This window comes from Triturus cristatus, chromosome 9 (assembly GCF_964204655.1).
Source record: "Triturus cristatus chromosome 9, aTriCri1.1, whole genome shotgun sequence".
NCBI classification, from domain to species: domain Eukaryota; kingdom Metazoa; phylum Chordata; class Amphibia; order Caudata; family Salamandridae; genus Triturus; species Triturus cristatus.
The window spans coordinates 717,466,837-717,494,464 of NC_140592.1; the positions used below are offsets into that span (position 1 = coordinate 717,466,837).

The 27,628-nt window shown below is 44.3% G+C and overlaps 1 long non-coding RNA gene across 1 annotated transcript in view; it reads left to right on the plus strand.

The window, feature by feature from the left end:
- LOC146798592 (uncharacterized) overlaps positions 1-25,968 on the plus strand; it is a 151,475-nt gene extending 125,507 nt beyond the window's left edge. Inside the window, exons 4-5 of the long non-coding RNA XR_014968728.1 lie at positions 17,496-17,592; positions 24,618-25,968. This is a non-coding gene — a long non-coding RNA (uncharacterized LOC146798592). The remainder of the gene's footprint in view (positions 1-17,495; positions 17,593-24,617) is intronic.
- Positions 25,969-27,628: the final 1,660 nt, after the last annotated feature.

A 27,628-nucleotide genomic window follows, 5' to 3' on the forward strand; every position in this document is an offset into this window, starting at 1 on the left:
CAAAGGTTTTTGAAATGCTAATTCCTAACTATAACATACCTGAAACCTATGGTTTTTTAAGTGAATTTCATAGGATTTCTAAATCTTGATTTTTCAATGTATCAATTACTTGATTTTTTTTATATTGTTTTTCACCATTTTAAAATGAATTTTTTTTAAAAAAATTTGTACATTTTTTTAAACAATTTTTTATATTTTTTAAACTATATTTTTAATACTTTGTTATTATTAATTTTTTTCAAAAAAAATAGCCTCTATCACTAATTTTTATTATCCCCGGGGACCCCATCCCCCGGGGCTTATAAAAACATTGGGGACCATGGGGGGAGCCCCAACGCCCCCATGGTCCCAGCTGGCTCCCCGCGTCCTTCGGAAGCCGGCATTGCTTTTCCACATGGGGAGCTGCTGACATGCAGCTCCCTGTGTGGAAAAGCAATATGGTTTGGATTTTGAAAGAGAGAGCATGTTTCCCTGCTCTCTCTTTCAAAATCCAAACAAAGTTTGCTGTGGGAGGGCAGGAGACTCCCGCCCTCTCATAGCAAACAACAGTGTCCTGGGGGTGGGCACCCCAGGACACTGTAGGAGCCGGCCCTGGGTGCTGGCGGTCCCCAGGGCCCTCAAGGGCTCCAGGAGGTGGGCCACGCAGCCCCCCTCCCTCAATCAATAAAGCCCCGGGGGGAGGTGGTCCCCGGGGCTTGGGAGGGCCGTTCAGCCCCCCCACCCATTTTATTTTCTAGCCCCGGGGAGTAGCGGTCCCCGGGGCTGGTGGACCCCCAATAATTTTTTACGCATTTTTCCCCCGGGATTTGGCCCCCTGGGGGCTAATTATTAAGGAAGCGCGGATGCCCGTGCTTCGTTTTTTTTTTTACGGCCGGATCCGCGCACCCTGCGTGCATTTTGCCGTTTAAAAAAAAAGGGGCCCTGGGAGTCCTTCTGGGACCCCCTAATTAACTCTAGAGTGTCAGAGTATTTCTACCCTGCCCCCTTTATATCTTTCGCACACTTATTTCCCTTACTTCTTCAACCTCGCTTCTACCGAGGCACAAAATGGCTGCCAACAGTTCCTGGTTTCGAATGTTCACAGACACTTGACAGCCAATTAGCAATCAGCACATGATCGGGAGGGTGCGCGCACGGTGCACAGAAGGTGTGCTTAGGGTGCGCATAGGGTTCGCGGATCCTCCGAGGCCATAGATATATATGTACTTTTAACTCTAATTTTCTCAGGAACTACTGAACGGATTTACACCATTTAAGCAAAAGGCACGAGTCTGAACTGAGAACTACCTTTTTGCCAAATTTGGTGTAATTCTGTTCAGCAGTTCGGGCTGTAGCTGCGGCTAAATGTCCTATGGGAAAATGCATGGGGAAAACACGTTTTGGGACCCCCCTTTTTTGTCGGCCCCAGCTTGACGAATCAACTCAAAACTTTGAGGATAGGAGCGGACAACTAGCCCACCAGCAACCTCCAGTATGTGCCAGGGGGCAGCGTTGCAGAGAGGTGTTCTGAGGCCACGCCCCTTTTGACACCTCTCTGCAACGCAGCTCTGTGGTGCTTAATGGAGGTAGCTGGTGGGCTAGTTGCACCTCAGGGACCCTCAGCATTCAAGAGGAGGTAATCCCCCAACTTAAAATGTGCCACAGGGCGCGTTTGCACAGTGGTGAAGGGAGGGGGTGGGGCCTGAGGTGACATGTGTGCAAACACGCCCTGTGGTGCGTTTTAAGTTGAGGAATTAATACCTCTTCAATCCTGAGGGTCCCTGGGGGACAACTAGCCCATCAGGTACCTCCAGTAAGCGCCGTGGAGCTGCATTGCAGAGTGTTGTAAAAAGGGGCGTGGCCTCTGAACACCTCTCTGCAACGCCGCTCTCTGGCGCATACTGGAGGTACCTGGTGGGCTAGTTGGCCCCCAGGGACCCTCAGGATTGAGGAGGAATTAATTCTCCAACTTAAAACGCACCACAGGGCGTGTTTGCAGACATGTCACCTCAGGCCACGCCCCCTTCTTCACCCTTGTGCAAATGCGCTCCGTGGCACGTTTTAAGTTGGGGGATTAATTTGCTTTCAATACTGAGGGTCCCTGAGGGCCAACTAGCCCAACAGGTATCTACAGTATGTGCCAGGGAGCTGTGTTGCAGACAGGTCTTCAGAGGACACGCCCCTTTTTACACCTCTCTGCAACGCAGCTCTCTGGCGCTTACTGGAGGTACCTAGTGGGCTAGTTTGAGCCTAGGGACCCTTAGGATTCAAGGGGACTTAATCTCTCAACTTGGAATGGCCACGGGGCGCGTTTACACAGTGGTGAAAGAGGGGACGGGGCCTGAGGTGACGTGTGCAAACACGCCCTGTGGCACATTTTAAGTTGGGGAAATAATTCCCCTTCAATCCTGACGGACCCTGGGGGCCAACTAGCCCACCAGGTGCTTCCAGTAAGCCCCACTGCGCGGCATTACAGAGAGGTGGTGCAGGCTGTGCCCCTTTTTACACCTTACTGGAGGTACCTAGTGGGCTAATTTGCCCCTAGGGACCCTAAGGATTCAAGGGGGCTTAATCTCCCAACTTAAAATAGCCACGGGGCGTGTTTACACAGTGGGAAGGGAGGGGATGGGGCCTGAGGTGACGTGTGCAAACACGCCACATGGCGCATTTTATTTTGGGGAAATAATTCCCTTCAATCCTGAGGGCCCATGGGGGTCAACTAGTCCACCAGGTGCTTCCAGTAAGCGCCGCTGCACTGCATTGCAGAGAGGTGGTCCAGGCCGTGCCCATTTTTACACCTCTCTGCAACGCAGCTCTGTGGCAATAACTGGAGATACCTGGTGGGCTAGTTGTACCCAAGGGACACTCAGGATTCAAGGGGACTTTATCCACCAACTTAAAACATGCCACAGGGCGTCTCTGCACAGTGGTAAAGGGAGGGGCGGGGCTAGAGGTGACATGTGCAAACACGCCCTGTGGCGTTTTTTAGGTTGGGGAATTAAGTCCCCTTCAATCCTGAGGGCCCCTGGGGGCCAACTAGGCCACCAGGTACCTCCAGTAAGCGCCACAGGCCTGCGTTGCAGAGAGGTGGTCCAGGCCATGCCCCTTTTTACACCTCTGTGCAATGCAGCTCTGTGGCACTTACTGGAGGTACCTAGTGGGCTAGTTGGACCCCAGGTACCCGCAGGATTCAAGGGGACTTAATCTCCCAACTTAAAATGGCCACAGGGCGTGTTTGCACACATGTTACCTCAGGACCACCCTCCCTTCACCACTGAGATAGTTTTAATCCCCCTGCCCTATTATGTACTAGGGACTTACAGAGGAGGTCATGCTAATCACAGGGGTACTCCAACGCATAGTGTTCCCTAGTGTATGTAGGTGTTTTCACTGTATTCTAAGTGTCTTTTAGCATAGCACTGGCTCTAGGCCTGGTTAGTCAGAGTCAGTTACCACCAGTACCCGTCTGAAAATTTCTGGGTACAGGATGATTTTGCAACAAGGCCTCTTTCTGCTCCTCTGTTGGTTCTTTCTGAACATGTTTAGCTTCTCCTGCACTTTTCTTTGTCTTTGTGGACTTTTGTTGCCTCTTTCTGCATTTGTTTTGCTTCTTTCTGTGCGTTTTTTCTTCTTTCTTCAGATTTCCAACCTCTGTAGGCATAGTTAGAAACTAGCATTTAAAGAACCTTATAAATTCACTTAAAAAACCATAGGTTTCAGGCACGTTATAGTTAGAAATTAGCATTTAAAAACCTTTGAAATTCACTGAAAAAAACATAGGTTTCAGAGACGTTATAGTTAGGAATTAGCATTTAAAAAACCTTTGAAATTCACTGAAAAAAACATAGGTTTCAGAGACGTTATAGTTAGGAATTAGCATTTAAAAAACCTTACAAACTCACTGAAAAAACCATAGGTTTTAGAGAAAGTTATAGTTAGCTGGACATTTCACTCGTACAAAACCCATGAAATTCCCCCGTTATAGTTAGTTCATCTAACTATAACTCCCGCCCCCGCAATGCACTGCTGATGACGTCACATATTACATCACTCATGACATGGTCAGTGTCATCACTGATGACATCACTGATCAGTTATCATATAGGCGAGTTGCTAGCTCCTCATCCAAGTTGTGGCCCCCAGGGAAACGGGTTTCTAACTCAAGTATCCATTTGGATTCCTTCTTCCTGAGTGTCAGTTCCCTGTTGCTGCCTCTGTGTCCCATGTTAATTTTTTTCTATGGCAAAGTAACGAAGAAGAGAGCAGTTAGATTGATGCTGCTCCTGAAAGTGTCTTGCAATGGGGTAGTGCAGATCTTTATTGGTAATAGCCCTAAGGTGTACTAGGACCCTCTTTTTCACCATACAAGTGGTACTGCCCACATATTTAAGTCTGCAAGGACACTCTAAAATGTAAATGACAAAATAGAGGGGGTCATATGGAACGAGTATACCCTCATTATCCTGGACGTGAATTCACTTTACGCTATCATAGATCATGCCCAGGGGATTGATGCATGCCTTCATTTCTTGAGGGCCAAAAACATTGAATATCTTGAACATACACGTATGCTGGGAGAAATGATGATGATTTGCTTAACTAATAACATCTTTATGTTTAATAGTGAGCTCTAAAAGCAGGTGCGGGGCACGGCGATGGGTATGTGATTCGCACCGAGCTCCGCTAACCTCTTCCTAAGTAAGTGGGAAGAGGAAATCCGCAATGACACACAATTACAACTGGACTTTGCAAAAGTAGTGGTGTGGCTGAGGTATATTGACGATCTATTAATTGTATGGAAAGGCAGTGAAATCCAAGCTACCAAGTTTATTGAGAAATTAAACAACAATCCATACAACATTGTCATCAGCCAGAACATCAGCAAAAGCAGCATCGACTTTCTAGACGTAAGAGTAGAAATTCAGGAAGGGAAAATCGTGACCAGTCTGTTTCGTAAAGAGACAGCTGGCAATAGTCTCCTCCATGCCCTCAGTGGCCACCCAGATGCTCCTTTGGGCTATTACCAATAAAAATCTGCACTACCCCAGTGCACCCGTCGCTTTGCGCAGCCGTAAAATAGGCGACTGTGCATGTTCCTGCCGGATCATACACGCTAATAGTCTGCCCGCTCTGTCAGCCTCAGCATGAGTGCATGCAGCGTGTGACGCATAATTTAGACAGCGTAGATGTTCCATCCCCTTGGCATGTTGAGCCCTCTGTGCATCAAGGTCGAGCTGCGCATCAGCACCCTGCGCTATGTCAACCTCAAGCTGAGTCAGTGAGTCTTCAATTCACTTTACCTCGGCATCCAGCTGCTTCCTAATGCTCCAGCTCAGTCCCATACAACAACCCTGACCTCCGCCTTGCATGCATCCCACAGAATGCCCACATCTGTGACTGACCCCGCATTGTGGTTAAAGTAGGCGTCTATTGCTGTATGTACTGCTGCTCTAAATGGTGGATCTTCTAGTGCCAGAGGCTGGAGCCTCCATAGATAAGCGGTTGGTGTCATTCATATTTTACTTCCACCCACTACGGCATATATCATGGGGAAATGGGTCAGTCTACTTCTGCCACTGGCTAACTGCACTTTGAGTGACTGCAGTTTGCTCTTTCAGAAAGAGCACATCCACACATAAGGTAGTTCCCCTGAGTGCCAGTACTTTTGATTTTTTTATTATTACTTTAGTGTTGCTTTTGATGTTTAGAGCATGATGTGATTGCAGGAATCTTTCTAGGAGCTCATTTTTTAATGTAAGCACAGAGCTCATTCCTGGTTTGTCAGTTCCCATCTCCTAGTAATGCTGCTGTAAATTATTTTTGTAGTAGTCTTTGTTTTTTGGACTGCTGCTATCTCACAGCATATCAAATGTTGTCCATTTGAAACTATTCTTTATAAATTTTTCCTCTTTTTAGTTTGCACACAAAGAAGTGAATTTATAACTGTGCTCCTGTATGCCATGCTTCTATATATTTTAATTGTGGAGTACAGTTATACAAAACAAGACTAAAACTACAAAATTCCAATGTACAGAAGCTGAGATATTGAATTCTAAAAGAATAAATGCAGTAAAACACTTAGAAGCAAGTAGCTCTAAAAGGTTACTTTAGGTCTTGCTCGATGGGGGCACAGTCAAAGTTTGGGCCGATCTCGTGGAAGCGCAGGCTGGCTAGATGACCTATGCAGCCACGGTGAACAAAGTACCTTTCCTAGTCGCAAGCAAAGGTATGCGTGGATCTTCTCCACTCAGTGAAGCCAGTTCATCAGTTGTGAAGATGGGTGCCAGAACCGAGAGGCATCAAGCAATGTGACCGATTCTGCCACGAGGTAGAGGCGATGCATTGATCTCAACCAGCTGCAGCAATGGTGATACGCTGCTTGATGCGTTGATCTCTGGAGGCAAAGAGCTGGTTCCGATGCAGTGATTTTACGCCTGCAACCGGGTCGATGCACCCATTCTGTTACACACAGAAAGGAAATGCAATGAAATCCAATTTGTAAGTATCCCGGTCACTTCCAGTGAGCCAGGCACAGGAGCAGGGGGAGAGAATTTGATATCCCTAAACCTCAAGCAACAGGAGGCAAGCAAACAAGCCCTTGGAGATCTGTGGAGGGAAGGCAGAGTCCCGCTCTCACTCAGCAGAGTCAGATAGCAGCAGGCAGCAGGGCAACAAACAACAGAAAAGCAGGCCTTCCAGATCAGCAGTCCATTTGACTCCTTTAAGCAGCACTGCATTCTTTCTGACAGAAGTTCACTTCTCACCCAGCCCTTCAGTACCTTACCAGCATAGTCCAGGAAATCCACTCATGTTTGTGTAGGCAGTTTGTGATTAGCCCTGAACCTAATTTTCTGACTAAAATCATCTTCATGGCAGTGTAGTTGGTTTGGTTTGCCACCTCTAATGTAGGGAGGGTATCCCTCCCCACTATGGGCATGTGCCACCAAAGCCTACCCCCCTTCAGAAGTGATCTGGGACCCAGTGCACTTTTCTAGCTACTTCATAGTCCATCAGCCATCTATTTATGTCATCCCCCACATTGTAACTGGGCACCTTTTCTTTTGGAATATGAAATTTGTATTCCTACGAGGATAGTGCAGATATGCTGCCACCATTGCTGTTGCTGGAGAATTTTAGGGCTCTGAAGTCCAGCTCTCTGGGGTTGAGCTCATGGCTTAGTTTCCTTTCCTTTAGAGCCAGCCTCTTCTCTTCTAAAGCCTGCTCTTTCTCAAATGTCTTCCTTGCATGCTCCAATTTTAGCTTTATTTTCTTTCTCCTGTCTACTCAATCTCCTCTGTGGTCAGGCTGCTGGTTGAGGCAATGCTCTCTTCCTTGGTGGGGCCCACTACTCTTGGCAGGTTGTTGGCCTCCTGCTAGGTCTAGATCCTCCTAATTTGGTTCCTCATCCTCATCCAAAATCTCACACTCCTCTGGGACAACAGGCCCTGCAACCCTTGCTTCCATGTAGGCCCTCAGTGCCTTTTGCAACTCCACCTTTCTGGTGAAGCCCTATATAGAGACCTGAAACTCCTGGCAGAAAATCCTGAGCTGGGCCACTTTTAACTCTCCAGTTTGCGAGCTCAAACTCCAATTGTGCAGGTGCAGATGCAGGGGCAGGTACAGCTGATGGCTCACCAGTGAGAGACATGATTTTAGGTAAAAAATGGCAATCAGGCAGAATAGAAAAAATAATAATGCCAATTAGCAAAGGACAGAGCAATAGTGCTTATCAAGGAGAATGGGTTCGAATTGGTCTTAATTATAGAGTTGTATTGAATGCTGAATTACTATAAAGTATTTTACAGACACAAGTTCTATACTTAACGCTGATCACCAGTGTTAGAAATGGGGTCTCTGATCGTCAGGTTTGTACCCTGTCCATGTAGGGACCACCACTCTGTTCAGGGCAAGCTAGAGACATACCCTAAATTAACCTGTGCTCACCCTCTGGTAGCTTGGCACAGAGTAGTGAGGCTTAACTTAAGATGCAATGTTTAAAGTATTTGTGCAACACTTAATTTCCAGTAACTCAAGGAAAACACTGCAGAAAGACTCCACACAGGTTTAGAAAGATAGAGAATATTTATCTGACAAAAAAAGACCAACAACTCCAATATGTAGAAGTCGAGATATGATTTTTTAAAGACTAAATGTGAAAACAGTGCTTAGAAGTCACTAGTGGTCAAGAGGTCATTTGAGGTCATGAGGGACCAGTGCAAATTCAAAGTTCAGGTCCACCGCGATGGAGAGGAGGCCGGTTACAGAACCCAGACAGGTCCCACTGAAGAAATAACTTAGATGGATCGTTTGTTGACGTTGAGAGTCCACTGCATCATTGTTGAGCCACGCAAAGGGGGTTATCTGTCATTGCCAAGCTCTGTTGAAGATAATGCAGTGCATCATCATTCAGCCATGCAGAGCGTCTTTATCGAGCAGTGCAGGCTGTGGATCCTTCGGCCTCTAGCAGCCTCTGCATAGAAGGGAGCCGCGGCAGAACTTCTCATACAGTTGAGGTAATGTGTCAGTTTTTGCAGAAATCAGCTGCAGAACCCACTTCTGATGCCCAGGACTGGAGGGGGGCACCTCAGGGTAGGACTCACAGATGGCAGAGCGCAGCAGCAAAAAACCTGGACTGCAGGAAGTCTTTTGTGTTCCTGAGACCTCCGAAAACTGTTAGCAATCCAGCAATTCCTTATAGTCACTCTAGGTTCAAGTGAGATGGGTCCAGCCCTTCTCCTCAGCAGGGCAGAGATCACAAGGCAGCAGGACAGCTCAACACAGCAGAGAATCAGTTCCTCAGAACAGTCAGTCACAGCAAAGTGTCAGCCCTTCAGCACAGAAGTCTTTACTCCAGGAGAGTTCTTCCCAGGTCCAGTAGTGTACTGATTTGATAGGGTCAAAACCCTGTTACTTATTCCCAAATGTGCCTTTAATGTAGGAGTTCTCTGAATTGCACAGAAACTCCCCTTTTCCACCCAGTCCTGTCTGCCATGCTATCTATTGGAGGTAATCAGCCCTGTGTGTGAGAACAGGACCCAGACTATTCAAATGTAAGTGTGAACAACCTATCCCTCTTCCTGCCCTGTAGCGATATTAGAATGCAGATGAATGCTGATGAGTCCTTTGTCAACCCAGCCCTTCCTGTGTTTTTGTCTGTTTAGAGGGAATTCACAAAGTGTAGCTGTCACCCAGCCCAAACATGTATTGGAGACAGGCTACAGGCAGTGGCACAAGGGTAAAATTAGGAGCAGAGAAATGTTCTCTTTCTAAAAGGGACATTTCTAAAATGGTAATGTCAAATCCCACTTTGACACTAAAGAGGATTTATAACCACCATTCCAAATATATGAAACATGATGTAGCTACTCCTTTCTGATCGGGAATTACGGGTTAAAAGGTGTTTCAAGGAATCCTCAATGCTAGCTTATGAGAGGACTAGGCCTCACATCAGTGAAAAATGAATTTAGATGTTTGTCATTGCCAGGACATGTAAAACTTAAGAGTACATTGAGGGAAGCTGGCTCTGTGTATACCATTCTAAAGTGAGGTATAGTGTGTACAGTGTAACCACAAAGGGAGGCAGAGTTAAAGCTAGATAGCACCTCACTCTCTATTTGTGGTAGTGTGGTCGAGCAGTAAAGCTTTATCAGAGGACAGGGTTAAGCATTTGTTGTATACACTCAGTCGGCAAATTAATTCACACACTCAAAGACTGAACTTCAGACCAATTGTTTTTGTATAAAAATATTCTTTTAGTTATTTTATTTCCTAGAATCAAACAAGCCTGGCCCAGGTAAGTGATACGTACTTTGCATTAAATATGCAGTTTAAATACAGTATGGATTGTTATGGTATATATATATAGTTCCATTTCGTACATCAAATGCATCTCATCCCCCAGAGATTGGCCCAGATTTACCCCCACAGATGTGTTGTGTGTGGGAGATGTGGGGAACACGTGCCCCTTTTTTTAATGTTGTCTGGAGCTGCCCGTGGGTAGTGATTTTTTGGGACAAGATGCGACTGGGGTCGCACCGGAGGCACCAGTCAAAACTGTCAACTATGTGTATTCCTTTAAAAAAAGCATTTTTAATGCAATAGGTCTCGCATTTGCGAGAGTTTAAGCTATTGACATTGTAAATGACAAGGCCATTTATTTCTTTTGCTGACCAACACATAAATAAAAGGCATTGTAATTTACAATGCCGATAGCTCAAACTCTTGTAAATGCGAGATCTATTCAAAGAAGCAGCCGCCATTGTCCCACGTCTTGGAAAGTGAAAGCAAGCATGGGGCACTGAATGTTGCAGGAAAGCATGTCGTGCCTGCAGTAGGAGAAACTCAATAAGGAAATAGTGCTTACAGACTAAAAAAGATGTACCATGTAACAACTGAAGTAAAAGGGAAAGCCTCATGGGAGGTTACAAATGAAAACAAGGAGGGACTAACGAGCCTATTAATGAATCAGAAGCCGGCATTTACGAAGGGCAATGACACAAGCCAATGACAAAAATGGACGGAGACTGGGTGGGGCTTCAATTCCGTACTCCAATACAGCATGCCGCAGAGCAGTGCATGCGCTGCCCAGGCTCGACCTAAAAAAGGGCATAAACTTAGGTTTGCACATGTTAGCGCTGGCAGCCCGTGTTGGCAAGACGTCACATAGCCATTCATTCGGTGGCATGGTAGCCCTCTGAGTTTGGGAAGTGGCAAAGACATTTATAGAAGTAGGCGTTTGCAGAAGAACAACATAATAAGTTGATAAAACGTAACGAGAAATCCACGGAAGGCCTGGTGGAATGGGTTGAAATGTTGACTAAAAGACTTGATCCTCTGAATAACAGGTCTCCTCGATCAAGGAGGAGAGGCCGATTGAGGGCTGGCTAAGGTGCCATCTTGTAATACCCTAGGATCTTTTCAGTAGTATATTGGGCTGCATACAAGGAGCATTCAGTTTATTTGCGGGGATTCTTTTTGCGGAAGCATCTCATTACTGTGCAATATATTTGATTGGGACTCCTGGGGGGGGGGGGGGGGTTACTTACTTTGCTTGAATAAGTACTGCTACTGTCATAGAAAATCAAATAAACAGAATTAAAAAAGAAAGATTTTTTTTCAGCCCTTCCCAAATCTCTGCAAGCCACTTATGTGTACCTTTCCTTTCTTACATTCTCCTGTTTGTGTCCATTCCCACCCTGATCCTCGAGATCCCCACACCTGTTGTCACTCTTTTCGATTCATGCCATTTTTTTGTAACTAGTTATCTGAAACAGCAGCGTAGTGAGGCCATATGGCCTGATAAACTGTATCTTGCCAAACTCTTTATTTGCTTTATTGGCTTCTCCTGTTCGCATGTATGCAGGAAAACCCCCCTACAGCGCTCTAAGGGAATATCAGGGCAGTACTGAGGTGTGGGATGTATGGGCTGCTAAGAGAACCAGGAGACAAAGAAAGAAATGATGAAAATATCGAAAAAGGGCGGAGTGCAGCAAATAGAATGAGTGCAAGAGAGAGAGAGAAAAAAAGATGGAAGATAGAAACTGGAAAGAAGAAAGTGGAGAAAGAAATGTTGGAAGGAAAGAAAGGTAGAAGGAAAGATGGAAGAAAAGAAGGGTGGAAGAAAGGGAGGTTGAAAAGAACAAATGTAGGAATGATTGATGGCAGAAGAAAGCATGGATGGATGGAAGGGCCCAAGGATGCTTAAGTTGAAAGGATGGATGGATGGGTGAAAGGAAATATGGATGAAGGATTGAAAGGATGGATATGGGCGGATGAATTAAGTGATGTTTGAATAAAATGGTGAAAGATTGGATAGATGGAATAATGAAGCATGGAAGGATGAAAACAAATGGCTTTGTGCGTGAAAAGATGAACAGTTGGATGGATGGAATAGTGACTGAAGAATAAAAGGATGGAAATATAGATGTATGGATGGAGGCCATGGTGTAAGGGAGAATGGACAGATAGATGGACACAAGGGCGAACAAAACTATTCTTGGTAGGATTTACTTGTAACGCCCACTCGGTGTCATTAGAGGTTTGGTTCTAAGCTGTGGGCATATGAATTTTCCGACACTCCCTTGTTCTGAAAACTCGTACGTCTGAAGCAACAAAAAGCGACCACGGAAACTTTATACAACACTGAACATGTAAATAAATATCAATGCTCTCTCTCCCTCATCACTCTTCCTTTCCCTGTCCACTGTGATCCTATCATTTCCTCTCACAAGTTATGTCCCTGTACCAGATTTAAGTAATCGGTGCCTGAACAATACACTCGTATAAAACTTTCAAAAACCATAATCCTCACACTGTGCAGCAGCTTATAAATAGTGATTTTTTTATTTCGTTATATTTCAGCAAACAACACAGGGAACAACCAGATAAGAGAGCTTTGTGTGCACATGTGACTGTAAGCTGCTGCTGTGAGTGTCTAGGGAAATATTTACAAGCCCTCACCATCATCGGAGCGTCACTTCTTTTGACGCTTCGGTGGCGAAGCGCCATTTTGCATATTTAAAAGGTGGTGTTAAGCCGCTTTGTGTGGCTTAACGCCACCTTGTAAGCATGCCCCTTTCTGCTGCAGTCCTCTATGGCAAAGTGGCGTGCATTTGGTGTTGCTGTCGGCGTTCCACCACAACACCCATTGCTTTTTGACGCTGCCCCAGATTCACAAGCCTGAAGTATTGCCAAAAACTAATGCCATGGAATGCCAGTCGTTACAATAGCCATATGAGGAGAAACTATTAATTTCTCTTCTTTTTTTGCTCTTTAAATGTTTGCTGCATTTTGCAGCACATATAGAAGGTACAAGTCGCCATTATTGATTGTTATCAATTGTCTCTGCAGGGCAGGCACCATTCCAACATGGCGACATGGTGCCTGCGCTGGCACTAGGCAGCTTTTTTTGCGTCACTGCTAAGGGAAACACAGGGGTGTGCCTTATTATTGTGAATACGGCGCAACCCTGCGTTTTGATAATATCAGAGCATGGCGCTGCCAAATTTGTTGCAGCTCCACGCTCCGACATTTTATTTTAAATATGTCCCATAGTTTCTTACCTGACTGACTATGGTGGAGCTAAACTCTGACATGTCAAACGTCCACCCATCATTGCAGGGCTCCACACTCATCACAGTCTTATTGGTGGTCATGGCATTGGGGGCCAAGAGATCCCACTGCAGCAAACTGAACCGCAGGCACTGCTCTGGTTCACCATTGCTGTCCCGTGGGATGGACACCTTCAGAAGGTCTTCAGTGCTCAGGCTCTGGGTGAAGTTGAGGACCCAGGTTGCATTATAAGCCTGGTAGATATGGCAGTGGTGCTCATGGACTATCGCCAAGAAATTCTGTATAAGGGTATGGACTGGAGTCATAGTAACGGGAATAGAAAGCAGTGCAACGTGGATGATCTGGAAACGTTCCATTCCGCCAATGTGGTCCAGAAGGTCACCAAAAGCCATGGCTACAAAATAAATGATTGGTGGCTCTTTGACCAGGAAAACCTTGCTAGATGACTCAGATGACAAAACCATGAAAACTCAAAAGACTGATGAGCAGTTGTGCAGCCCAATTAAATCAAGGTATGATAGTAACTCAGGATGGCCTCAGGGCTCCAAGCAGGAGCTTTTGCACAGCAGCATGCCAACTTACTACTCCATCTTCAAGTACACTTGTATCGGTAAGACTATAAGGGAAGTATTGTCTCATGGTTTTCAGTAGATTTGATGGTTCTCATGCAGCGCAACTGAAAGAGCTCTTGAACCCCTGGATACTGATTAGGGCTGAGACCAGGTCCTCTTCCAGAATCACTTACCGCTCACAGACAAATATTCTCTGGTGTTTCCTACCTCATCAGCTCAAATCTCCTAGAGGAGGCAGAGCATCTACAGTGTGCATAACCCACTAGGCACAGGTTTCAGCAGTGAACCTAGCTTTCCATGTCACAAAGCATGCACCTTGACCACCACATCATAAAATCTGATTACAAGTCAACCCTTGCTCTCCATGGGCACTTAGAATGTTTAGTGACGGTGTTATTAGATGTTATCACTGGTAAAGGTTATGTTGGACATTGCTAAACCACTAAAAAAAATAAATTTTAACAGTCCCCCAAAGAGAGTTTGAAGGTTGAGTCACATTTTGAGTTAATGTTTTGCTCTTCTCAAGGGTCTTCATGTTACTACAGAAATGCAGTTAGGCATTAGCTTTCTTAATGTAGGGTAAAGTACAACAGGCAAAGGAGCATTTTAATTTCCAAAAACAGATACAAAGACTGCAGAATAGGTGAACTGAATTCTAAACATCATAATGTCAGAATCGCTGAGTCATTCACAGATTCGTCTAAATGTATTTTGGCGGTGAACACCCTAAATATCGATTCAGAAATATCGACTGCCCAGAATATCGAATTCAAAATATAGAGTGGACAGAATATCGAATTATCAAAATATAGATACGTCAGAATATCGAAATTGGGGTACGAAATATCGATTTCCATAATATATAATTTAAAAATATAGAATTCCATAATATCGAAATTTTAAAATATAGATTACCATAATATCGAATTTAAAATATAGATATCTATAATATTGATTTTGTTTTAGTGTTATGTATGGTAGTATATGTGTTAAAATTATGTATTATTTTTGTAATGTATGTTCAATTTCTTTAAACTAATGAATGTTATGTAATTTAATTTTTGCGTAATTTAATTCCGTAGCGGGTTGGCGGTTCATAGGGGAATAGGGTGGGAAGTAATTAAATTATGGTTAATTAAATATTAATTATATTTATATGTTTTGATAATTAATTGATTGATACTTAATTATTAATTGGTAATTAATTTTTATTAATTGGTAATTAATTTATATTAATTGATTAATTGATAATTATGTTAATTGTATTTGTTATTATTAGGAGCGGGTTGTGGGTTTGTATGGGAATTGGGTGGGAAGTAATTTAATTGTAATAACGTAAATAATTATTTTTGTATTCATGTGTATTGATAATTAATTGATAATTAATTATTAATTGGTAATTCATTTGTATTAATGGGTAAATAATTTGTATGAATTGCTAATCAATTTTTATTAATTGCAAAATTATTTTTATTAATTGATTAATTGATAATAATGTTAATTGTATTTTTTATTATTGGGAGTGGGTTGTGGGTTTATAGGGGAATTGGGTGGGAAGTAAATTAATTGTAATAAAGTAAATATAATTTTTTTTATGTGTATTGATAATTGATAATTAATTAATAATTGGTAATTAATTTGTATTATTTGGCAATTAATTTTTATTAATTGCTAATTAATTTTTTTCAATGGTAATTAATTGTTATTAATTGGTAATTATGTTTAATTAACTTTTTATTGGTATTGATAATTAATGTAATATTATTTTAAAATGAAATCATTACTTTCCCTACTTTTGCACTCTCAGGAGTGGGAATAGTATTTTTTACCCTCCCGCTATCCAACTCTTTCCCTACTGTTGCACTCACTGGAGTGGGAATAGTAATTTTTACCCTCCTGCTATCCAACGCTTTCCCTACTGTTACACTCTTTGGAGTGGGAATAGTAATTTTTACCCCTACACTATCCAGCGTTTTCCCTACTGTTGCATTCACTGGAGTGGGAATAGTAATTTTTCCCTTCCCGCTATCCAACACTTTCCCTACTGTTGCACTCTCTGGAGTGGGAATAGTACATTTTATCCTCCCGCTATCCAACGCTTTACCTACTGTTGCACTCTTTGGAGTGGGAATAGTAATTTTTACCCCTACGCTATCCAACGTTTTCCCTACTGTTGCACTCACTGGAGTGGGAATAGTAATTTTTACCCCTACGCTATCCAACGCTTTCCCTACTGTTGCACTCATTGGAGTGGGAATAGTAATTTTTCTCTTCCTGCTATCCAATGCTTTCTGTACTGTTGCACTCTCTGGAGTGGGAATAGTAATTTTTACCCCTACTCTATCCAATGCTTTCCCTACTGTTGGAGTCACTGGAGTGGGAATAGTCATTTTTCCCTTCCCGCTATCCAACGATTTCCCTACTGTTGCACTCACTGGAGTGGGAATAGCAATTTTTCCATTCCCGCTATCCAACGCTTTCCCTACTGTTGCACTCTCTGGAGTGGGAATAGTAATTTTTACCCTCCCACTATCCAACGCTTTCCCTACTGTTGCACTCTCTGGAGTGGGAATAGTAATTTTTACCCCTACGCTATCCAACGCTTTCCCTACTCTTGCACTCACTGGAGTGGGAATAGTAATTTTTACGCCTACGCTATCCTACGTTTTCCCCACTGTTGCACTCACTGGAGTGGGAATAGTAATTTTTACGCTCTCACTATCCAACAAAAGCTCTACTTCTTTTACATTACTTTTATTATGTTTACATTTTAAGCTTTTTTATATTATATTATATATGTTTTATTTAATTGTTTTTAATATTTAATTACTTTTATATAATTTTTAATACATTTAAAAAATTCGATATTTTAGCTAACTATATTTTAACATTCTATATTTTGGAATCGATATTTTACTGTTTGTAGATATGGAGTCGATATTCTGTCCTTCTATATTTTGGCGTCGATATTTTGGGCATTCTATATTATGTCCCTCGATATTTAGTCACTGAACCTATTTTGGCATCTTAGACTTGGTACACATTTTGAGATTTGTGTTCATTTGGGAATGCCACTCTAGACAGGCAACGCAATTAGGGGGGTGAAAAGCTTCAATTACACCGTCAAAATGAAATCCCTCATAAACCCTCATTATTGGCTTAGGCATAGTTTGTGGGGTTTCCTATTTTTTTCCCTGTGTATTCCCTGACACAGTTTGTCCATGATGGTGGCAATATATCCTCTAAAAATTGGATTGTTATTAGTGACTAAAGGTAAAACCTTAACATCTTAAAAAAGGCCCGCGTACGTCCTGATTTTACCGTGAAAAGCCACATGCAGAAATCCTCGAAAAAGTTGGGTAGCAATTGTTGTAATCAGAGGATTTAGAAGACGCCTACAATTCAAAAACTCAGAAAATTCGCACTACCCTAAGGAAAACAGGTGAGGAAGAGGTAACTGCTGGTATGGTCATTCACTGGCTCATTACACATATGCATTATGGGCAATATCCACACAGGTCCATAAGTATCTGAAAGAGAAAATGTAAACATACAACTTAATTATCCCTCTGAAAAGCAAGGTCCATGTGAACACTAGACCTGGTCCATACCTGAGCAACACCAACCTTCCCCACTCAGTTTGTGTTCTTTCTGCTTATTTGCAGGATTCAGGTATCAGCTTCTCTTGGTACTGACTCCTTTTTGAGCAGTGCTTTGCTCTTTTGTTGTCTTTGATTCATGGAAAGGGCCATTTTTCGAATTCTAATTGGCTAAAAAGGAAATCCAAATACATTTGACGACAATCTTTATGTTATGTACCACAGTTCTCACTCGCTGGACCTACTAAGGTTTACATCTTTTTTCTTCTTCTAGTGGAACTCAGCTCAGGTCACTGAGATCAGTATCCCGATAAGACCAAGAGTGAGGGGACCTCTAGACCTTCAAATGAGATGGAAGATATCACACAGAGGTAAGAGGAATTAGGTCTCTGAGTCAACAGAGATATCAGTGCAGTGTGATGGTCATCCCCCTTTTTGCCAGTACAACTAACCATCTGTTCAGGAGGACACCATTTGCTCACACACGCCTGTGAGAATATTAAAAGCAGTTTCAAAACTTGTGAACATGCTATAACCTGCTGTCTGGATGGGGATTTCACACCTGGCATTTCATCAGATGAGTGTTCGTTCTCATGTGCCTGTTAGTAGAAGGCTCCAAGCATTCTGGGGTTGATCATACTTTTTGTTTAAGTTTATAGATTAAGTTTATTGAAGAAAGTAAGAACAATAATATTTTACACTACAATGAGTCAACAGTGCAATAATTACATTAATATATCTATTTATATTGTAATACAATATTTATATAACAAAAATATAAAAAGCAAAAAGAGAAAGGGAGAGAGTAAGAAAGGTTCAACATGAACATCATATATAATAAAGAATAGACTTAATATAAAATGAGGAAAATAGTAACAGCATAGAGTAAATCTGACAATAAAACAGCAGAATGATATACATATTAGTACAGGAATCAATCAAGTAGATAAAGAAACCAAGAAGGGTTAGAGACTTCTTCAATTAAGGGGCAATGTAGGTTAGTGTTTAAAGCACAGGAATCTAGCAAACCAGTTACTGGTGACCAAAGAATGTGCCTTTTGTTAGGAAGAGACAGTGGGGTGGTATATGTTCTGTCTATTCCATGATTATAACAAATGCCATACCGCATGTTTGAAAATAAATATATAAAGAACATTTTTCCAATTTGTGTGTTATTTTCTGGAACGCAACTACAATTAATGAATCTACAATTTACACATTGAAAGCAAACCGTTCCAATTGTCCGAAAGACTCACTAAAAGAAAATGTGTGACAGTGAAAGATGTATTTGTTTGAAAAAATGATTATTGTCCAGACCTTTAACCAGAATTGATAAGTGGCAGGGTATTCTAATAATATGCATTTTAAATCTGGGGCAAAGATGTTACATGACCAGCAGGATGTTGGAATGGTGGGATTACACCTGTGTAAACCAACTGGAGTGACCGTGAGTAGGTTGTAGATGTAAAATAGAGTTTGAGTTGTGTTGGAAGCACAAGAGGTGTTATGGATCTTGAGCCATATTTTTATTCCATAAAGAAGGAGGGAATTAGGTATGTAATCACTGCTCCATTGTAACGCCAACAGTGTTTTAGAAGAGGAAGTTAGGATACTATAAATATGGATGTTGTGGGGAGGTTGACAGCAAGGATTCTAGAGGGGTAGTAGTAGACATAGATGTGATGGTTAAACGAAGGAAAGAATAGGATCTGGAAATGCCCAAGATCAGGGAATTAAAGTTGTTTTTATTAGAGGTAGGACACTTAAAGATTGATGGAACTTGAGAAACGGAGTTAAACATCATCATGGATTAGTTAGTGAGTCCATTTTAAACCTTTTGCTCATCAAGGTTTCCAAAAGACAGTTCTATTATTGATTTTCATTAGATTATTGTACCAAATCGAGGAGAAAATTAATTGATCAATGACTGAACAAGTAGATAATCTATCAGGCGTAATAGTGTATAAGAATTTTTAAGAATAGGGAGGGAGACACATGGAAGAAGGACGTTGAGTAAATTATAAGAATTCTGAAGAAGAAAAGAGTAGAATAAAAGATAACTCAAAATCTGTCCATGAGGGAGAATTATTTGTGTACCAATCTGTTTGGTAAAAGGCAGATTGTTTCAAAAAGGAAAGCAGCATGATATTATTAGAAATTTGGAAAATGCCCTCCTCCTTGGTGTTTATAACGTTGTAATCTGTTGAGAGACATACAAGGCTTTTTATTATTCCATAAAAAAGAACTTAAAATAGCATATATGTTTTTAAAAACAGAAGACATTTTATATATGGGGATTGCATAAAGATAGAAGGGAATGATAGGAACCAACATCATCTCTTGATAGAATCGCCCTGCATGGCATTGAGTGGCCTCATAAATCATGAGTAAGGTGACGCAGTGCAAATTGCTGCATCACCTTACTCCGTGCCCTGGAGGCGTTCCAGGGGCATTGCAGTGGGCTTTCCCACCAACACCCATAGAATTTGACACTTCCCCAGATTTACAAAGTGATGTAAACCTGCAGAAGCATCGAGGACTCCCTCCCTCTGCACCTCCTTCCAGAGTTCTGCACCCTCCCAACTGGAGCGGTACCCCTGGAAGATGAACTGGTCAGGACACTGGTTACAGACGTCCTTCCCTCCAGGTCAGGCAGATCCTGAACCTGGCCTCCCAACCTTGGATCTAAACCCTTTGGCTGAATACTTGCCTGGCATGCCAGGACTTCTGGGGACTCACCCAGTATCCCCCCGAGGGTAACACATGACTCATGTGTCGTGTGACAGTCTGCCTGGCGCAGGTCTCCCGACCCCTGTCCATCTGACAGTGCGCGAAGATCCCCCAGGACAGAAGTGGTGTTACCATGGTCACTTCTAGGAGACTCAGCCCTTCTGGCCGGTCCCATACCCACTGGTTCGTCCACTGGGGAACACATCCCCATGTCACCCCTCAATCCGGACTTCTGTACCCTCCCAACTGGAGCGGCACCGCCAGACACCAGAACCACTGGAGCTCTATTTACAGACACTCCAGGTTCTCCAGACATTAGGAGATCCTCCTCAAATGGTCTAACAGGACAGTCTAGGCCCCCAACCTGGTGTGCCCCTCGGGAACCATCCAGGTCCTGAGACTAGGTTTAGGGCACCTGGGGACACTCAGTCCCACACTCACTCCTACTCCATTGAGACAGGACGTGAGCCCCTACACCCCTCCCACTACACTGGGACCTAGCTGGGCTACTCTGAACCTCTTCCCAAATACAAGACTGGAAGCTACCTCAGCCACTACTTTCAGGATCACTCCCCAATGCCTCTTCAGAACCTCGGGCACTTTCCCAGAGGTCTGCTTCTCGTGTAAACTCCCATAGATCAGAAAACCCACACTCCAACAGGTGTTGGCGCAACCCCGGCAAACAACAACTGAGCATGTGCTCTCTGATAACCAGTTCGAACAGTCCTTCAAAATCCTGTTCCGTGTTAACCCTTACCCAATCAGCCAGTGCATCATTACATTCATTCGCAAAAACCCCCAAGACTGGTGAGGCTGTTTCTTACTGTTCCTGAACTTCATTCAACCTGTACTCCTCTTCTCGGGAACAAGATATCATATTTTGGGAACTGGGAATGGGACTTCCTGCACTGGACTCTATATTGCTGCCACCACTGGATCCCACCCTTCCTGGGCATTCCAGAAAACTACAATGCACTCAGGGGATAATCTACCCTACAGAGCTAATTTCTCCCTGGCGAAGGCCCTCTCACCCTCCGCCATCCTCTCCTGCGTTAGGACCCTCTCAGTCTCTAGTTTTTGCTCTTCAAGGCCCAAAGTCTTGAGACTCAACTCCTGAGCCAGTAATGCCCTTTTCTCCTCTAAGGCTAACTTCCTATGCTCCAACTCCAATTTCTGAGCTTCCATATGCTCATAGCTCTCCTGCTGGAGTTTCTCTAAAGCCAGCTGATGCTCCCTTTCTTCCCTCCTATCTACCCACTCCCTTGGGGACAGGGAAAGGGATGGGGCGGTGCCCCTGGCACTGGACCCAGCTAGGGACTCCCTATCTATGGGGTCCTCACTATCTACTGGCGTCCCTGTCCTGTCATATTCTTCCTCCTCTTCAGACTCCTCAGGGCCACCCTCAAACCCACCACCCTCTTGGCGTGCAGCCAGGGCCCTCTTCTCCCCATTGCGCTCACGGTCTCGATCATCCTTTTGCCATTGGATCAGATTTTCCCGAAGTTTTGACGGGGTGTCTGACCCACTCACTGCCATGTCTCTCTCCTCACAGAACTCCACCAACTCCCACATACTGTATCTAAACAGACCATAAAAATTAAAGGCCAACTCCATTTTGGAAGGACGCTCAGAGACACGTGCAACACAGGAGACCTAGGTGTCTGAGCTGAAGCAAGAGTACACAATAAAAAAATGACAGTTTTAGGAGAAGAATTAAAATAAAACTCAGAAACAATAATCACTAACACGTGATTATCTAAATGCAGAGTTCGTAGTGCAACCAGTGTTGCTGTGGTACTGCGCAAATGCAAGTCCTATCCTCACCGCTGACAACCAATGTTAGAAATGGTATCTCTGGTTGGCTAAGGCTTGCGCCAAAGCTAGGCAGAGACCACCACTCTAGTCAGGGCAAGGGAGTTACACGCCGACGATAACCCCTGCTCACCCCCTTCGTAGGTTGGCACGAGCAGTCAGGCTTATCCCGGAGGCAATGTGTAAAGCGTTTGCGCAACACACACAAGCAGCAGCAACACACTAGGCACACCACAAAAGGAACTCCACACAAGGTTATATCAAAAATAGCCTTTGTATTATCATAAAACACATTAGATGGTAATCACACAATATACACTGTGCCAACTGACACTGGGCAATATTTACAGGGGATTATATACACATGACAGGGCCACATGGACCACTGTCAGAATCATCACTTAGTAGAAATAGTAAAAATAAGATTTATCCTAAACGTAGAACACAACCAGTAATTGTAGCACAAATAGTAAGTGTAGCACAACCAGTAACTAGTGGCACAATAATGACCTCAGCATTATCATATTAGGCATAAACCATATTAGGATCACACCTTATGCACCAACCTCAAACGTACATTATGTAAGAATCATGAGGCATAACACAGATTAGGAGAAATCATTGCACAATAGATATCACAGTCATAAATACATGCGGCAGTACCCAGCATAACACGGTGTGCCCCAAGCGGGGGTGCAACACACTGAACTGGCCCTAGGCCCTAGGCCAACTGGCCTCTCACAGTGACTCAAATTCCCAATGTCCAGAATGTCAGGGCTGGCTGCAAAAATAGCAAAGCAAAGTGCGTATTCGCACCACCTAAACGTGGCAGCTGAGCATGGGCACCAGCGTGCCTCCTGAGCCCTCTCTCTGGGACTCTATCACCAACAATGCCCTCTGTTGCAGCTGCCCACTGTCTGGCGGGGCAGCTGTGGAACCAGCGCAGGCACTAAGGAGGCCTCAGTACAACCACCAGGGGCGAGCACCGACAATATGCCCCAACACCACCCCCAACAAGTTAGAACCGAGCCCCCGCTGCAAGTCTGGCAAAGAATGCGGCAATCTCGGTATTGAGCATGCAATTCCACCTTGGCACCTCAACTCTGCTTAGATGGTGGGAGTTACAAGATGCCCCCCTCCTAAGCTGGCACCGGTACCACACACCCGTAATGGTGTGCGTGTGACCCGGCCGACACAACTATCAAATCAGCTGGACACAGCCCGCCTGCAGCGCTCCCCTCCGCAAGTCCGTTACATGGGGTCACGAGGCTGGCGCTGTAGTCCTGTGCTGGCGGCTCACAGGGAAATCTCTCTCTCCTCTCAGCTCTCTCCCGGCCTCGCAGATCTCTTCCGCCTCCTCAGCTGGTATCACGGGGCTCTTCCTCGCTCTCGGGAGCCCTGTTGGGAGACGCCGGCTTCTTCCTTTTCATACTGCCTCCATTTGCCACAGCGCAGGGTGGGCTCCCGAGCGGCGCGTCTCTACCGGGCTGCTCTCAGTCCCCACCCGCAACTAGGCTTCGACTACCTGACTTCCGGGTTGACGCGGTCAGCGCGGCGGCACTCAGTGTTCTCGGTGGCAGCGCCCGTTCTCTTCCCGGGCCATAGCGGTGATTCCTTTTCGGTCTTGGCGGCGATGCGTGGTGGGCACCCGCTCGTCACTTAAATAATCAAAGCGGGGTAGGCACCCGAAAAATAAATAATAAAGCGGGGTGGGCTCCCACTAAATGAGCACAAAAGCAGCAAAGTATTCACAAATGGGGCAGAGTAAAGGGCAGCGTGGGGGAATCCCACACGCACAGGCCACCAGCGCTCCTTTAAATAAAATAAAAGCGCCCCCAAGGCGCTAGAAGTGAAGGCCAAAGTCCAGGGTCAAAACGAAGCGCTTTTCCCAGAATCAAAGCAAGGTTCGGGGGGGGGGCAAAGGCTTGGCTCAGGCAGGCCAGCTCACAGGGCCCTCCAGCAGGGAGGCAGTCCCTAGTGGCGGTTCTTCCTGGAGCCCAGCAGCAGCAGGCCCCCCCCAAGTCAGGAACAGCACCCAAGAGCACAACAGAACATTTTCCTGGGGTCACAGCCCCTATATTTATACTAGCATTTCCCTTTGTGTGTAGGCACAGGGCTGGGGGAAAACCAGATGCAACTGGTTCGGAGGGATTTGGAGCACTCTGTTTACTCAGCTCCTCTTCCCTTTTGTCCGGTGGGGGCTCAGTGATCAGACGCACCACAGGGGGCGGAGCCAGCATTGTGAAGGGAAGGCACAGTACTTTTCAGGTCCCAGGTGCAACTCCTGCCTCCCATCTAGATGCAGATCTCTCTATTCACCACTGGGCTGACTCACCCTGACTCCTGGAGTCACCCACACCCCTCAGCGCCTGTCACTCACAAGCCAGACATGCACTCCACATCAGGCAGGCAGACACATAGCACACAGAAATGCCAACTTCTAAAAGTGGCACTTTTCCACCAGTCACCATAAATCTACGCACACCGTTGCGCAGCATTTATTCTCACAAACTCATACATACTAAACTCGGCCCTGCACTCCTCTCATACCAGGAATTACCATGGAGACACATATCCCCCATGCATTCCTATAGGAGGGCAGGCCAATCTCACCACACGTAAGCAGAGAGCGCACGCACTTTACACTGGGCCACAGTGCTAAAGTGCGCAGAGGCCAAAAAATACCAATATCAGGTCACAGAAAAGGCAAAAAGTTTAGGGGTAAACCTGCTAAAAGGGAAAAGTCCAACAGGTCCTATTTGGGACAAGAATGTGGGTACCTGATTTAGATTGTGAAGGTACAGTGGCAGATGAAAAACCTTTTGACATCAATAAACGTTTGCCTGTCTTACAGGACCTGAACGAATCCAGAGCCCTGCAAAGCAATGTGCAGTTAAAGAGGACTGAGGACTGCCACTGGGGAAGTCAAGTCAGTCACGGCAAGACCTGTCTGGATTCCTCAATTTGGGGATCAGGTCAGAGAAAAGATAGTGGACAAAAAGGAACGTGGGCCATCATACAGAAAGCCTGTACCTGTGCTGGCCATCGAAGGAATAAGAACTGTACTTCTGCCGCCTCTTGCCGGAAAAAAGGAGAAAAGATTATTCTCCATTGACCTGATCAAACCACACTATGTGGTCAATACTGCATAGTAGGTCTCATGAACTCCTGAGTAGCCGACGCCCTCCTCTCGCTACTATACAGGAAGTTCAGACGGAAAGGCTCATCACGTTCAAAGAGTCTCCTATATGGAATGATGGACTAAACAACAATGCCATGGAACTCATTCCCCTTGAACAAGGAATACAAAATCAAAATGAAAGACACATTTCAAATCAACCTAACACTGATGTCTACATAAATAGGCCTCAAAAAGCACAATCTACAAGTTTATAACAAATCCTGCTGAGCTACCTAAAATAGATCGAATTGCATCTGGTTATTTCATCGACTTTGATACCTTTTCATTGAATCCACGTGAACCTGAAACCACGCCAGCCCCAATAGCTCGTAAACAACAAATTTAAGACTTCTACATTTTTCTTAAAAATACTTACCTGGTGTCACCTTGGATAGAACTTTGGATAATCACTGGGATACTTTTCTTTCTCTTCTGATTAGTCTTAGTAATTGTCTTCTGCTTACTTGTTAGTGAAACTTACCTTTGCCAGAGCTCTGCAGCATCAAAAGTGAACTTGCTCCTGAAACCTCATGTTTCATCACATCGTGAACAAAGAGACTTGCCATCAGTGAACATTACAGCAGTTCCTATACCTGATGGTATAGTATGGGACAAGGTTGATTATGATATATTTGGACGGACAGAACTTTTAAAAATACCACATTTGTTTAAAATTTCCTTAAATGATGTCATTACCTCCAGTACATTTTCCGATGAGTGGGATTCTGAAACTGTACATAATATGTTGTCTGATTTAGAACTATCTGCCTCATTTTCTGGCAATGAAATGTTAGAAGACACATCAGACTTTAACATAATGAATTGTTACCAACATTATGGTCATCATTTTTTACACAAATCCAGTACCCCTAGAAATATTTTCACATATCACCAATGGGAACATTGCCCAACACTGGCGAAAAGTAGTTTGAAAACTTTTGCACAATTTTTTTTATATTTTTCAGTTTTTAATATTTCAGACCAGACCTCATATTACTATAAGGTTGCACCTACACCTGCACAGAAAAAAATAAAGACAAACACCAAACAGATTTAATCTGCTTCCTTTATTACCCAACTGTCTGAACAGGGTTTCGACTTATGGAAAGAAACTATAGACTTAAAATCAGTCTGGGGTTCTAGAGACTGGAAAGTCTATGGAACAGAAGCACTATTTAGAGCATGCCTTCTTCCACAGCAGATTATATTTCTACATGAGACTGTCCAACAGACTTCCTGCCTTGGTATAGCCAAGAACAAGGATTTGAACAGACCTCAAATTCCAACACCATCACTAAGAGGGGCTACATTAGATGACATTTTTCAATGCAATAGATCTGACCCCAATTGGAAGGGATGGTTGGTTTGGCCCAAACACACTAATAGGTGTCAGGAAACATTCAGGGGTACCACCGAATCAATCAATCAATCAGTGACACTTATAAAGCGCGCTACATACCCGTAGGGTCTCAAGGCGCTGGGGGGGGGGGTGTCGCTACTGCTCGAACAGCCAGGTCTTCAGCTTCTTTCTGAAGGAGAGGTGGTCTTGGGTCAGGCGCAGGTCGGACGGGAGGGAGTTCCAGGTCTTGGCGGCCAGGTAGGAGAAGGACCTTCCTCCTGTAGTCGCTCTTCGGATGCGGGGGACGGCGGCGAGGGCGTGGTTGGCTGATCGGAGGTGGCGTCTGGGAGCGTAGAAGTTGACCCGGCTGTTGAGGTAGCTCGGGCCTTGGTCGTGCAGGGCTTTGTGTGCGTGGGTGAGGAGGCGGAAGGTGATTCTCTTGTTGACGGGGAGCCAGTGAAGGTCTCTCAGATGTCCGGAGATGTGGCTGGATCGTGGGATGTCGAGGATGAGTCTGGCTGAGGCGTTTTGGATCCGCTGGAGTCTCTTCTGGAGCTTGGCGGTGGTACCGGCGTAGAGGGCGTTACCGTAGTCCAGTCGGCTGGTGACGAGGGCCTGGGTGACGGTCTTCCTGGTCTCTGTGGGGATCCACCAGAAGATCTTCCGAAGGGTTCCGTATCCATAGGCAAGACCCACACTATGTACAAAGAGAACATCTGGGGGTGGTAACATCTTACAGTGTTGGAAAGTTATGCTTCAATTGGCTAAGAACCTCAACACTAACACAGGTGAAACAACACTTATCCTTACTCACAGAAGATGTCGACCCAAGGGATTTTTTACTAGGTCCTAGAAAGCCATGCCAGAAACGTTTCTATTATGCAGTCTATAATGAAATCCGGGAAATCTACCAACAAGAAGCAGCGGAGAAATTACAAGAAATAGATAAGATAAATTTAGAAAAAGCATTAGACGTAGTTGACAATGGTATGACTACAGTAACGTCCAGGATTTATTCACTGGGCAACATTGTATCTTCTGCTATTAAAATACTAGTACATAATTTGTCCATACTACAGCATGGACAACCACAATTACGTTCTATTATGTTATTAAGCTGGACGCTGCAATTATTGCTCGCTCGTTAAGTGCCTTGGCGTTTTATCATCAGTACATCCTTGTTTTCTGCATACAATCTAACAGTAAAACAGATGAAAATGGCACAAAGATGAGCAAAATATACAATGCTGCGTATTGAAAAACTGGATAGGTTATCCTTTACTGTGGCAGAATCACCGTCCACAGAGTGGTTAATCCATGGCCATTTAACATTACCGGTCACGAC